Genomic DNA, 6,709 nt, shown 5'->3' on the forward strand with positions numbered 1-6,709 from the left:
TCAAGTGCTAGAAGCATTTATTAAATTAGAGCTCTGTTCTCTCAAAGCAGAGAGAAACCTTATGCCCCACATACCACAAGCCCAGGAAGCCAAGTCCAGGGACTTGACCGCAGTCACGCCCTAGCTGTGACTGGGCTTGGACAGAAAAGTGTGCCGTCTCCTCTTTATAGAACTGCCTGTTGGAGAGTGAGGATGGAGGGAAGTATCTTGGAGGCTACCGACACTTTTCTGGGGAGGCGATTGACACTCTGAGGGCCTAGGGCTGGGTACTGAGGAGAGGAAGGCGGTTGCTTAGGACTGGCTCAGAGGAGGAGAAGAGAGTGAGGGGCCTTCTCACTTCAGGAGTCCCTCTAAGCCCTTCTAAGCCATTAGGGGCAAATAGGCATTCAAAGGCAGCACAGGATGAAGGTGTACCCTTGCCTGGAGTATCTCTGCGGCATCTGTTGAGATACAGGATTTGGAACCCCTGGCAGGGGCCAGGAGGTGGCCTGCGTTGGGTTTGCCGGCGTACTCAGCAAGGCGCAGAAAGCAGGCAGCCGACTGAAGTGAAGACATTAGCAACATCGGTGGCCAAAGCCCAGTCGAATCATAGCTTTAAACACGCAGAGGAAACGACCTGCCTCCCTGGCCTGATGTGCAGCTGCGAGGGAGGGGCCCCCACGTCTGGAGTAACCATCTTTCTGAGCAGAGGCTGCTCTGAGAGGAGGAACCTCCAGCAACGGAGGAATCTTCAGAGAGGGACCGGCCGCAGAGCTAAGAGGAAGCGGCGGTGCGTGCACTGTGGGCAGGATGGGTGGCCCTGCAGCCCGTGGGCGCTCAGGCTGGCGGGGACCTCAGTGCAGGCTGGGAGATTTCAGGCCGGCACCCACACACCTATGTGAAGCTTTTGAAAACGAATTTCCTTCTCTTTCTGGAATATCTTGTGGGTGCGCACATACACTCAGGGAACACCATACCTTTTATTCAATTGCTACAACTTGATGTGTGTGTTTCATACTTAATTGCGAACGTGTTAACAGACCTTATAATTGTGTGTGTGTGTGTAGGGGTCTTAGGTTTCCTCAGAGGTGCTTCAGGGACCATTCTGAGATGGTGGGATGGAAAATTGAGGGACATGTGAGCTGGGTCCCCCTTCACCTGGCCAAACCCACCCCCCTCCAAATGTACACAACCAGAGTCACGCTGCTTTTATCCACGTTGTGTGTTGAGGTCTCACGTAACATTTTGTTTAACAAAATAGAGTAGGACCTTCGAAACCAGTAACTTCAAAAGCCAATAACTAGTTTACAACTCATGGCAAAATAAATTGTAAGATACTGGGCTATAAGGACAATAGACATCTTCCAGCTTCTGTTTACTGCTTGTTTGCTAACCGCAAGGGATTATGAGTATATTATGGGATGCAGAGGAAAAAGACAAAGCATGTAGAAACCGGAGTCTCTCAGCTAGGACCCAGAACAGGTTAGAGCTTCTCAGGGGCAGGATGAAGTAAGAATCACTGTGGGGGCGGATGCATGACCAGTGTGTTAAAACTGAGTTATAAAAAGGGGACTAACACACAAAGGAGGGTCCCTGCCCAGAGAAGAGGCCACTGCGCTGACACTCTGGGTGCTCGGACCCTAGCTCGAACTAGACAATAAAACTCCTTTTGATAATTACAGCCTCGGTGACTCTGTCTCTCTGTCCTGCGGCCTTGCGAATCTCAAATATAACAAAATAAATAAATACAAAGGTAACTTTAACATCACCCTATGCTTTTGATTTTAATGACCTTCTAAAAGGTCATGGTTTAGATGTAATGAACATAATTCTCCCTAGCTAGTTTAACCAGAAATGGTTACAGAATTGTTTAGAGAGATAAAGAAACCCACTCCAGGCTCCTTTTCCAGGGATATCTTCCAAATTCACACACACTAAAAAACCTGGGCTGCCAAAAGAGCTGCCGAGGTTACCACAGCCAGAGAGAAATAGGTGCTGTCGGGAAGCTCCTGCCGCAGCCCAGCTCCAGAACCGCCCGGGCTGCAGTCCGACTTGATGGAGAACCCCCGAAGATAGAATTGTTGAGGGCTGAGAAAGCCAGTTGTTTTTGTGCACCTAACTGGGAGCACTAGGAGCAACAGCTTTGAATGACATTCTTAGCAGGGCGGGGAAGCTGGGCACTGCCCCCCAAATGCCAACAGAGATCACCTTAGAGGTGCCCCTTCCAGTCTGTCATTTGTTTTAGATGCTTTCCAAGTGGCCACTGTTAAAATGAAACAGAGGAGGGAGCCCCAGAGCACAGAGGCCAGTAAGTCAGTGCCTTGAGGCTTAGAATCTTTCTCGTGAAGGACATTTGGCTCTGGTTCCTAGCACATAGAGCTGACCAGAAGGCATCTTCGTGGTAGGGTGACCTTGGAAAGAAATAGACTAAGGCCACTTATATTGTGCTTGTTACTGTTTACAGCTAGACCTCATATGGACCAACATAACCTCTAAAACATACCTGAAAACTGCACTGTGAACTTAGAATGATTATCTCAAATGGCCTCTGAAAATGAAAGAATGAATAAATGGGTTTTTAGAAATATGTCGGGCATAAGAATCAGCTTTAAAATCTCCAAAAGATTTGGTTGCATTATTTATATTGTATTCAATGATCATTTGCACTATGTGCAGAATGAAGTTTAAAGATGAATGAAGGTGTTAGGAAAATAGAAATTATAATTAGGATGCATTTTTAACAAATATATATGAAATTAGCATCCAAATGAGAGTTGTCCTCTTCAAAGTAAGCACCTAAGCAGATCACAGACTTTCTAAAACTAGTTTTCTTGAATCAAATCACTTTTTAAAATTCATCTTTAGAAACTCACAACCCAAGGCACATGATAGCTAATACCCTTACATTTTCATTCATTAGTAGATATTTTTGAAATTATCGAGGCACTTGAGCTAAGCCTGATGAATAATATTGATAATAAAGTTGATTTTTAAAAATAAAATCGTAGTGTGATGTTAAAGTTACATTTGTTTTGCAATGAGTTGTAAACTAGTTATTGGCTTTTGAAGTTGTTTCTTTTGATTTTCAATGTTATTATATTATTACATTCAAATTGTGAAATTTAGAAAAAGTATGGTCAAGAGGGAATTCAAGCTTGTGTTAACTGAAAAGACAAAAAGAAGAAGACCTGGCTTTACTTTTTACAATGTTTATTATAAAATTTTTGAAACATACAGGGAAGTAGAAGGAAATATACAATAAATACTGACATATCTACAATTCAGATTCAAAGATTATAAACATTTTCCTATCTTTCATTAATCCCTCACTGTACTTTTTGTACTATTTATTTATTTATTTTTATTTATTTATTTTTTTGAGACAGAGTCTCACTTTGTTGCCCAGGCTAGAGTGAGTGCCATGGCGTCAGCCTAGCTCACAGCAACCTCAAACTCCTGGGCTCAAGCGATCCTCCTGCCTCAGCCTCCCGAGTAGCTGGGACTACAGGCATGCGCCACCATGCCCGGCTAATTTTTTCTATATATATTAGTTGGCCAATTAATTTCTTTCTATTTATAGTAGAGACAGGGTCTCACTCTTGCTCAGGCTGGTTTTGAACTCCTGACCTTGAGCAATCCACCCACCTCGGCCTCCCAGAGAGCTAGGATTACAGGCGTGAGCCACCGCGCCCAGCTGTACTATTTATTTTTGCTATAATTTTTTTGCATCATGACATCACTGTCAAATACTTCAGCATGCATCTCCAAGAAATAGATGTTTACCTATGAAACCACAATATGATTGCCAACATTTAACAACATTAATTCCCTAACACTCAAATTGTCTATCTTTGGCCATCTTCAGATCGACTCATAAGTCCTTTTGATACCACTGTTGTATTTTTGATCATTTCCTTTTGTTGCTGTTGTTGTGGTTTCCTGCTATGAGAAGATGTTCTAGACTTAACTTGTTCTTTTCTTTGTTTCAAAGCCATTTCTCCAAGAGCCATAATCCCTTTTGGTGGGAAGTTATATGTGGAGACTCTTAGGGTTGCTCAGTCTTAACTAGGTTCATCATAGTTTCTAGGCTTTTTAAGTAGATAGAGCAAGGAAATACATACACATATATAAAATGAATTATGAATTAATACTGAAAAGTCCAATTTAAATTCAGGACTACAGCTTTTACTTAGTCTCATCAATTTTACATTGATATCACTTCCATACAGAAAATCCCAATTCCCAATGACATCCACATAATTGTTAATTTGCTTTATCGCACAATGTGTATATTAAACACACATAATATACATATACTTCAGAATAATTATGATACTAACACATCTATCAATATTTTATTTACTAAATGCAGTTCAAGTTTTTTTTGCATTGTTTTATCCCTTTAGACTATTTCATTAGAAATAAAGTCAAGTTGTTATGTTCTAAAGTCATTTTAAATTATTCCTCTTGGTGTAGTTTTATCAATTCAATATGCAGATAGATTTATTTGTTTTCTTAGGGATTCTTAAAATTTTATTTTGTTTTCTAATAATATGTAAAAATATTTACATTTTTAAGATCAAATCTACAAAATGTAATATATGCAGAGAAATCAATATTAATATTTTCTATTCCTCTTCTTGCCACTTCTTTGCTCCTTCTATAGGTAAACATTTTGCAAAAATGATGTTGGTTTATCTTTCTATATTTTAATATAAATAAATACACATGTATATTTATCTCTTCTTACCTCTCAGAGATAAATGGTAGATATTATGTACAATTTTTCCACCTTGATTTTCCCCCTTGATAATATATTCTAGAAATTATTCCATAATTGTATATGGAGCTATTTCCTGTTCTTTCACATAGATACATGATACACTGTTGTATGGCTGTACCATAGTTTATTTAACCAGTCCCAAATGTTTCCAGTCTTTTGTTCTTCCAAATTATGTTATATAGGTGTTTTATACATACATATTTTCACATTTTTTGCTAGAAAATGGGATAGATTCTTAGATGTAGGATTTCTGGATCAGAGGGTAATGCATATGTAATTTTGCTCAATATTGACAAAATTCATCTTCATATGGATTGTACCATGTTGCATTTCAATTATCAATATATAGGAATACTGGTCCCTTAGCTTTGGCCCATTTTTCTCTAGAAATGTTGATCTCTTTCATTATTACTATTTGAAAGGTCTTTACATATAAGCAATATTAAAACTTTGTGATGTAAGTTGCAAATATTTTTTTCTAATTTGTCATTTGTCTTTTTACTTTGCTTTTGGTAGGTACCTACTCCCAAATTATAGAAGAATAACCCATTCTTCCAATACTTATATATATTCATTTATCATTTTAAATCTTCAGAGCATTTAGAACTTCTTCTGGTGTGCAGTTTAAAGAGTGAATCCATTGCATTATTTTCCATAAGGCCATCCATTGATCACAATACCACTTTAAAAAGGTCATTTTTTACCCACTGATTTAGAATGCCCAATTTAACTTCTACTAAATTTCCATATCCAATTATACCTATTTATGGACTATCTACATTGGTCAATTTTGTTTCTAATTGACACATAATAATTGTACATATTTATGGGGTATAATGTGATGTTTTGATACATGGATACATATATATACATTATATAAAAATTAAATCAGAATATTTAGCATATCCATCACCTTATAACATTTAGGACTTCTTAGTAGTGAGAACATTTAGAATTCTTTTTTCTAGCAATTTCTATTTTAAATTTTTTGAGGAATATCTATATTGTTTTCCAAATGGCTGCATTAACTTACTTTTCCACCAATGGTGTTTAAGTGTTGCCTTTTCTCTGAATCCTTGCCAGTATCTTATTTTGCTTTGCTTTGCTTTGCTTTGCTTTCTATCTTTTTTTCTTTCTTTCTTTGTTTTTTTTTTGTTTGTTTTTTGTTTTGTCTTTTTGGTAATAGCCATTCTAACTGGGGTAAGATGATATCTCATTGTGGTTTTGATTTATATTTCCCGATGCTTAGTGATTCTGAGCATTTTTTCATATACCTGTTGGCCATTTGCATGTTTTCTTTTAAGAAATGTCTATTCAGAGCCTGTGCCCAATTTTAATGAAATTATTTGGGGTTTTTTTGCTATTGAGTTCCTTACATACTCCAAATATTAACACACCCCCCCTTTTTTTTTGAGACAGAGTCTTACTTTGTTGCCGAGGCTAGAGTGAGTGCCATGGCATCATCCTCGCTCACAGCAACCTCAAACTCCTGGGCTCAAGCAATCCTCCTGCCTTAGCCTCCCAAGTAGCTAGGACTACAGGCATGTGCCACCATGCCCGGCTAATTTTTTCTCTATATATATATTAGTTGGCCAATTACGGGGTTTTGCTCTTGCTCGGGTTGGTTTCGAATTCCTGACTTGGAGCAATCCACTTGTCTTGGCCTCCCAGAGTGCTAGGATTACAGGTGTGAGCCACTGTGCCCTGCCAATATTAACCCTTTTTCAGATGCATAGTTTGCAAATAATTTCTCCCATTCTGTAGGTTTCTTTTCATTCTGCTGATTGTTTCCTTTGCTGTGCAAAATCTTCTTAGTTATAATCCTGTATGTCCACTTTTTATTTTGTTGCCTGTGTTTTGTCCAAAAATTCTTGCCCAGACCAATGTCATGAAGTGTTTCCCTGAAGTTTTCTTCTAGTAGTTTTATCACTTTGGGTCTTACGTTTT

Source organism: Microcebus murinus, chromosome 3 (genome assembly GCF_040939455.1).
Source record: "Microcebus murinus isolate Inina chromosome 3, M.murinus_Inina_mat1.0, whole genome shotgun sequence".
NCBI classification, from domain to species: Eukaryota; Metazoa; Chordata; class Mammalia; order Primates; family Cheirogaleidae; genus Microcebus; species Microcebus murinus.